The 8,864-nt window shown below is 44.4% G+C and overlaps 1 pseudogene; it reads right to left on the bottom strand.

Annotated features, from left to right (window-relative positions):
* Positions 1-3,269: 3,269 nt before the first annotated feature.
* LOC139242645 (acyl-coenzyme A synthetase ACSM3, mitochondrial pseudogene) lies at positions 3,270-5,209 on the bottom strand (annotated as a pseudogene).
* Between the last annotated feature and the right edge of the window lie 3,655 nt (positions 5,210-8,864).

Below are 8,864 nucleotides of genomic sequence, written 5' to 3'. Positions count from 1 at the left end.
TCAAGGTGCACTAACTGATATAGTTAATCAATACCTCACCCATCTGTTGGGGTAACAGGAGAACTCTCTCCCTCAAGGTGCACTAACTGATATAGTTAATCAATACCTCACCCGTCTGTTGGGGTAACAGGAGAACTCTCTCCCTCAAGGTGCACTAACTGATATAGTTAATCAATACCTCACCCGTCTGTTGGGGTAACAGGAGTACTCGCTCCCTCAAGGTGCACTAACTGATATAGTTAATCAATACCTCACCCGTCTGTTGGGGTAACAGGAGAACTCTCTCCATCAAGGTGCACTAACTGATATAGTTAATCAACACCTCACCCGTCTGTTGGGGTAACAGGAGAACTCTCTCCCTCAAGGTGCACTAACTGATATAATTAATCAATCCTCACCCGTCTGTTGGGGTAACAGGAGAACTCTCTCCATCAAGGTGCACTAACTGATATAGTTAATCAATACCTCACCCATCTGTTGGGGTAACAGGAGAACTCTCTCCCTCAAGGTGCACTAACTGATATAGTTAATCAATACCTCACCCGTCTGTTGGGGTAACAGGAGAACTCTCTCCCTCAAGGTGCACTAACTGATATAGTTAATCAATACCTTACCCGTCTGTTGGGGTAACATGCTGCCTCTCTCCTTTGGGTGAATTAACTGATATCATTAATCGACACCTCGCCCTTCTCCTGTTCTACATCCACCACGGAAGTGAACACATGAAATCGCAGGTCCAACCAGTTTTATTACGAGCGATGCACGGGAAGTTCCGTCGTGGAACCGCCGAAATACAAGAGTTTTCAAGCATACTTTTTCAGGTTTTGGAGTGGAGCTATCCTCCTCAACATCTTCGATAGGTTTATTGTTATCACCAAAGTAATATTGATTTGTGGACTCTTATCATAGAACATAGAAACATAGAAAATAGGTGCAGGAGTAGGCCATTCGGCCCTTCGAGCCTGCACCGCCATTCAATGAGTTCATGGCTGAACATGCAACTTCAGTACCCCATTCCTGCTTTCTCACCATACCCCTTGATCCCCCGAGTAGTAAGGACTACATCTAACTCCTTTTTGAATATATTTAGTGAATTGGCCTCAACAACTTTCTGTGGTAGAGAATTCCACAGGTTCACCACTCTCTGAGTGAAGAAGTTTCTCCTCATCTCAGTCTTAAATGGCCTACCCCTTATCCTAAGACTATGTCCCCTGGTTCTGGACTTCCCCAACATCGGGAAGATTCTTCCCACACATAACTTATCCAGTCATAAGAACATAAGAATTAGGAACAGGGCTAGGCCATCTAGCCCCAGGAGCCTGCTCCGCCAGTTAACAAGATCATGGCTGATCTGGCCGTGGACTCAGCTCCACTTACCCGCCCACTCCCCGTAACCCTTAATTCCCTTATTGGTTAAAAATCTATCGATCTGTGACTTGAATACATTCAATGGGCTAGCCTCAACTGCTTCCTTGGGCAGAGAATTCCACAGATTCACAACCCTCTGGGAGAAGAAATTTCTTCTCAACTCGGTTTTAAATTGGCTCCCCCGTATTTTGAGGCTGTGCCCCCTAGTTCTAGTCTCCCCGACCAGTGGAAACAACCTCTCTGCCTCTATCTTGTCTATCCCTTTCATTATTTTAAATGTTTCTATAAGATCACCCCTCATCCTTCTGAACTCCAACGAGTAAAGACCCAGTCTACTCAATCTATCATCATAAGGTAACCCCCTCATCTCCAGAATCAGCCTCGTGAATCGTCTCTGTAACCCCTCCAAAGCTAGTATATCCTTCCTTAAGTAAGGTGACCAAAACTGCACGCAGTACTCCAGGTGCGGCCTCACCAATACCCTATACAATTGCAGAAGGACCTCCCTGCTTTTGTACTCCATCCCTCTCGCAATGAAGGCCAGCATCCCATTCGCCTTCCTGATTACCTCCTGCACCTGCAAACTAACTTTTTGGGATTCATGCACAAGGACCCCCAGGTCCCTCTGCAACGCAGCATGTTGTAATTTCTCCCCATTCAAATAATATTCCCTTTTACTGTTTTTTTTTCCAAGGTGGATGACCTCACACTTTTCGACATTGTATTCCATCTGCCAAACCTTAGCCCATTCGCTTAACCTATCTAAATCTCTTCGCAGCCTCTCTGTGTCCTCTACACAACCCGCTTTCCCACTAATCTTTGAGTCATCTGCAAATTTTGTTACACTACACTCTGTCCCCTCTTCCAGGTCATCTATGTATATTGTAAACAGTTGTGGTCCCAGCACTGATCCCTGTGGCACACCACTAACCACCGATTTCCAACCCGAAAAGGACCCATTTATCCCAACTCTCTGCTTTCTGTTCGCCAGCCAATTCTCTATCCATGCTAATACATTTCCTCTGACTCCGCGTACCTTTATCTTCTGCAGTAACCTTTTTTGTGGTACCTTATAGAATGTCTTTTGGAAATCTAAATACACCACATCCATCGGTACACCTCTATCCACCATGCTCGTTATATCCTCAAAGAATTCCAGTAAATTAGTTAAACATGATTTCCCCTTCATGAATCCATGTTGCGTCTGCTTGATTGCACTATTCCTGTCGAGATGTCCCGCTATTTCTTCCTTAATGATAGTTTCAAGCATTTTCCCCACTACAGATGTTAAACTAACCGGCCTATAGTAACCTGCCTTTTGTCTGCCCCCTTTTTTAAACAGAGGCGTTACATTAGCTGCTTTCCAATCCGCTGGTACCTCCCCAGAGTCCAGAGAATTTTGGTAGATTACAACGAATGCATCTGCTATAACTTCCGCCATTTCTTTTAATACCCTGGGATGCATTTCATCAGGACCAGGGGACTTGTCTACCTTGAGTCCCATTAGCCTGTCCAGCACTACCCCCCTAGTGATAGTGATTGTCTCAAGGTCCTCCCTTCCCACATTCCTGTGACCAGCAATTTCTGGCATGGTTTTTGTGTCTTCCACTGTGAAGACCGAAGCAGAATAATTGTTTAAGGTCTCAGCCATTTCCACATTTCCCATTATTAAATCCCCCTTCTCACCCCTGAATGTTGAGTTCCCAGCCTTGGTCACCCTGGAGCCATGTTTCCGTGATACCAATTACTTCATATTTTTTTTTATTTTTTTTTTAAACTTTATAATAAATGCCTCCTTTATTATCTTGAACAAAACCCATCTTCTGTTGTGCTTGTAACAGTACAGGCACAAGTCAATCTGTTAACATGTAATTTATTTTGTCTTTAAATCATTAGTTCAATTGAAATTTTTGCTTTTTAAAAATTATTCCTTTTTACAATATTGTACAAGAATGATTTAAGTCTCAGTTTTTTCCCCATTCTTTCTTTCGTAACTCCATTCTTTGGATTTTCCCACTAATAGTCTTGGGCAGATCCTTCACAAATTCAATCTTCCTTGGGTATTTATATGGTGCTGTGGTTTTCTTAACGTGTTCCTGTAATTCTTTAATTAATTTGTCAGGATCACATGAGGTGTAAGCAAGAGATCGAATGACAAATGCCTTCACAACCTCTCCTCTGATTGGATCAGGACTGCTAACCACAGCAGACTCTGCCACAGCTGGATGCTCTATCAGTGCGCTTTCTACTTCAAATGGTCCAATGCGGTACCCAGCTGATAAAATTACATCATACGTTCTTCCCAGAAACCAGATGTATCCATCCTCATCAACTTGACCACGGTCTCCAGTCAGAAAATAGTCTCCTCGTAGGACTGAGGCAGTTCTTAGTGGATCATCAATGTATCCAGAAAAGAGGCAGAAGGGTCTAACGGGCTTCACTTGAATGGCAATTTCACCTTCCACTCCAGGAGGAACCACATTGCAATTCTCATCAATAATCTTCACATTAAATGCTGGGGATGGCTTCCCCATTGAACCAGGTTTAATTTTCATGCCTTTGAAAGTAGCACAGATCAAGACAGTCTCTGTCTGGCCATATCCTTCATAGATGTCTAAGCCCGTCTGTTCTTTCCATTTCTCCATCACCTCAGGATATATGGGCTCACCAGCACACACACAGTGCTGGAGGTTTTTGAATCTGTAACTGGTGACATCACTTTGTACAAGCATATGATATGCAGTAGGCGGAGAACAGAAGGTCGTTATTGGATACTTGGATAAAACTTCCAATGCAACTTTGGGTTCAAACCGTTGCATCTGATGGATAAAAACACAGGATCCTTGAATCCATGGCGAGGAGATGCTGCTCCATGCAGACTTAGCCCAGCCAGTGTCTGAGGTATTCCACATCACATCTAAGGGAGTGAGATCCAACAAGTACCTTCCATTCACTGTAAGGCCTATTCCAAAGCTGCAGTGGGTGTGTAGGGCCATTTTTGGAAGTCCTGTGGTTCCGCTGGTAAAGAAAATGGCCATTGGGTCCAAACTCTTGGTATTTGCACAGTTGTGGTCAGGTGATGCATTTCGGAAAAAGTTCTGGAAGTTTATCCATCCCTCTCTATGTTTGTGTGATATAAGCATCTTTACTTTGAGAGCAGGGCACTTGGATGCCACTGACTCTACAGCGTTTGCCAGGCGGTCATTTGTAATGATGCATTTTGCTCTGGAGGCCTGCAGCCTGTGTAAAATATCTGTGGCTGTTAGGTGGCTTGAGGTAGGGATCAGTACAGTACCTGTTCTCATGCATGCCACATTCAAAAGCCACCATTCTGGGATCCTGGGCAGGAGAACAATAACTCGATCATTTAATTGTAGATCACAGGCTTCTGACAGGATGTTGGCCACCTTCTTGGAGTAGACTCCAAGGTCCTGGAAGCTCCAGTTCACCTCTTGCCCACTTTCACTCAACCACCACAAAGCAGGGTTTGAACCTCTGCTTCCAGCCTTTTCCATTTCCCTCCACTTATCGAGGACATCACTTGCAAAATTGAAGTATTCTGGCACTTGCGGTTTGTACTGCTGTTTAATGGATTCATAGTTTGTGAAATTCTGTGGGTTACAAGTTTTATTATTGAAGAAGAATGTCCTGTATTGTGTCTTCAATATCCCAAAAGCTCTTCGACTGCAATCAGCCAAGCAAGATGAATTGACGCTCCTTACTTGTAGCTTCAGCATACCAAATGGAATCATTAGGGCATTCATTTTGTACCATGCAGAATATGACAGCCAACGTTACCAGCGAAAAATGCTCCTCCTCCTCCTCCTCTCGGGCAAGCACTGGCCTGTGCTGTCTACGATGGTGTCGGTGTCCGATACTTCATATCCGATAACTGCTATCTGCACAATTAATTCGTCCACCTTATTCCGAATACTCCTCGCATTGAGGCACAGAGCCTTCAGGCTTGTCTTTTTCACACACTTTGCCCCTTTAGAATTTTGCTGTAATGTGGCCCTTTTTGTTTTTTGCCTTGGGTTTCTCTGCCCCCCACTTTTACTATTCTCCTTTCTATCTTTTGCTTCTGCCTCCATTTTATTTCCCTCTGTCTCCCTGCATTGGTTCCCATCCCCCTGCCATATTCGTTTAACTCCTCCCCAACAGCAAGTGTTACACACATCGGCAATCATACAGACCCTCCTACTACTGATAAGTTCACTACCTTCACCATAATTCTGACCACCTATTTGCAACCTGACAATTTATCCCTTACATTTCCCCCCGAATGGCCCTTGGCTATATGCCCAAGATAAGGTATTTCCCAATTAATCCCTCTTGGGTGACCTTCCAGGGTTGTGCTTTCACCTGGGTAGCGCTTCTTCCCGAGCTGCAGGATCTACCTATTGACTTTCCCATCAAGTTATACTAAGTAAGTCATTTCTGCCTTTATTCAATGTTTTAACTCTAGTACGAGCTCGGGCCTGACTCTTATGTCGGTTACACCTTTTTACAGGATCATACGAGCAAGACGAGTTCCCTTGCACTATTACCAGTATATTTAGTGCAGCATAGTTCGTGTATAAGTCCTTTCCAGCCAACATTTTCTCAGTTTTTAATTTATGCCGCGCCTGGGGTATCCTCTGTTTCTTCTATCTTTCCTCCACTTGGGGTATTCTGTATCCTGCCGAATTCCTGCCCCTCCTGGGGTATCCTCGATGTTGTGGAATGGTGTCCAATTCTGCCACATTCTGCCGCAGTCAGCATTTATTGCCCATCTCTAATTGCCCCTTTAGTGTGCCACCCTCTTGAACCGCTGCAGTCCGTGTGGTGATGGTAATTCCACAGTGCTGTTAGGGAGGGAGCTCCAGGTTTTGATTCAGTGCCGATGAAGAAACGGCCAATATATTTCCAAGTCAGGGTGGTGTGTATTTTGGAGGGGAACGTGGAGCTGCTCATGTTCCCATGTGCCTGCTGCCACTGTCTATCTCGGTGGTAGAGGTCGCGGGTTTGTGAGTCTTGGCGAAATGCTGTCGTGCTTCTTCGCGATGATATGCACTGCAGCCACAGTGCACTGGTGCTGGATGGTGTGAAGGTTTAAGGCAACATCCCATTATGTGAAAAGAAACTTCCTGATTTCCATCCTAAATGGCTTATCACTAATTTTTAAAATGATTGTTTTTGACAGAACAGGAGAACTCAGTGGCTCTCACAACAATGAATAATTTAAATGTTAGACATTTTCCTTTCATCTGACATCATGTTTCCAATTATCCTCAGACCCTTAGGATCTTCAAATAAATTATATTTGTTCCTGTGCAGGTAATTTGAATAGTTGGATGCATTCATATTTTACATATACTTCGATTGAACTGAATACGTGACGACACCTATAGACTGGCGGAAAATGTGTAACCGATTGTTCTGCATTCTGCCGCAGTCGAATTTCACCACTGAGTGTTTCTTCTCTTCAGCTGCTTTAGAGTTTAGCAGCTTAGGTTAATCATGTCGATGGTCACAGATAATAAGAAATAGGAGCAGGAGGAGGCCATATGGCCCCTCGAGCCTGCTCCGCCATTCAAGACAATCATGGCTGATCCGATCATGGACTCAGCTCCACTTCCCACCCGCTCCCCGTAACCCCTTCTCCCTTATCGTGTAAGAAACAGTCTATTTCTGTCTTAAATGTATTCAATGTCACAACCTCCACCGCTCTCTGAGGCAGTGAGTTCCAAAGATCCACAATCCTCTGAGAGAAGACGTTTCTCCTCATCACAGTTTTATATGGTCGGCCCCTTATTCTAAGATAAGGAAATAGGAGCAGGAGTAGGCCATACAACCCCTCGAGTTCTAATCTCCTCTATCAGTGGAAACATCCTCTCTGCATCCACCTTGTCAAGCCCCCTCATAATCTTATACATTTCAATAAGATCACCTCTCATTCTTCTGAATTCCAATGAGTAGAGGCCCAACCTACTCAACCTTTCCTCATAATACAACCCCCTCATCTCCGAAATCAACCTTGTGAACCTTCTCTGAACTGCCTCCAAAGCAAGTATACCCTTACATAAATATAGAAACCAAAACTGCACGCAGTACTCCAGGTGTGCCCCCCCCATACCCTGTATAACTGTAGCAAGACTTCCCTGCTTTTATACTCCATCCCCTTTGCAATAAAGGCCAAGATACCATTGGCCTTCCTGATCACTTGCTGTACCTGCATACTATCCTTTTGTGTTTCATGTACTAGTACCCCCAGGTCCCGCTGTACTGCGGCACTTTGCAATTTTTCTCCATTTAAATAATAATTTGCTCTTTGAATTTTTCTGCCAAAGTGCATGACCTCACACTTTCCAACATTGTACTCCATCTGCAAAATGTTTGCCCACTCACTTAGCCTGTCTCTGTCCTTTTGCAGATTTTTTGTGTCCTCCTCACACATTGCTTTTCCTCCCATCTTTATATCATCAGCAGACTTGGCTACGTTACATTCAGTCCCTTCTTCCAAGTCACTAATATATATATTATACATATTTGGGGTCCCAGAGCTGATCGCTCCCTCTCCCGACTTATCTCTCGTCCCCTCTCGCTAGGATTATCTCTCTCCCTTCGGTATTCTCTTCTCCCCTCCCCCACCGCTGGCCAGCACGGATCCCATGCAGGCTATTCTCATCCGGAGCTGAACAATTTGGCCCACGCTGAACTGCAGCGACAATTGTGGGTTACTGTACATGCGTGGACCAGCTGCTAGTTCGCATATGCCTAAGGTGATCAGTGAATTGCACAGGAATGCCTGGTCCCACCGCCCGCATGCACACAAGGGCACAATATATTGTGCAGATAATCAGTTTGAGTACATATATAGCAGGATTCTTTAAGCACTAATATAACTTTAGCACTGGATTGCCTATTCTATGCTCTGCTTAGGAGTTGCTTCCCAACCAGGTGGAACAGCTGGAGATGTACATATGTGGCTTGGATGAGCTGCACGTCCTCATGGTTCAACATGGAACAATCTGACCTCATTAGCGTGGAACTTCATTAGAAACTCTACTCCTCGCCACATTATGTCGTCAGTTAGCTCTCGATGAATAGTCCCCATTTACCAGCTGTTCCCAACATAGTTTAATTTCAGAGATGCAACTTCAGAAGATTTGGGTGGCATAGTGGAAACTTGCGGCTCGAGGAGAGAAATATGAATTAACGGCAATTGAAACCATGCAGCAATTAAACTCAGCTTCCTTCCTGTTCTTCACTTGCCCGAGGCTGGATTGGAGTTCGAATTAGGGCTGGGTGCAGGAGCAGGGACTGTGAAACAGGATTCATGGAAATCGATATTAGTGTTACATTTATTCAGTGCAACAAAGGCAGGACACTGGAAAGTTGGAAACCTGAACTTTAACTTGCCGGTTTTTTTTGGACGGCTTTCCAGAAAGATCTTTGTGTGAGTTAAACAGGTGATGCATTCTAACCAGGACACTTTGCTCTGAATTAGATGGCGA

This window comes from Pristiophorus japonicus, unplaced genomic scaffold, assembly GCF_044704955.1.
Source record: "Pristiophorus japonicus isolate sPriJap1 unplaced genomic scaffold, sPriJap1.hap1 HAP1_SCAFFOLD_141, whole genome shotgun sequence".
Lineage (NCBI taxonomy): Eukaryota > Metazoa > Chordata > Chondrichthyes > Pristiophoridae > Pristiophorus > Pristiophorus japonicus.
This window is presented reverse-complemented; position numbering and strand designations above follow the sequence as displayed.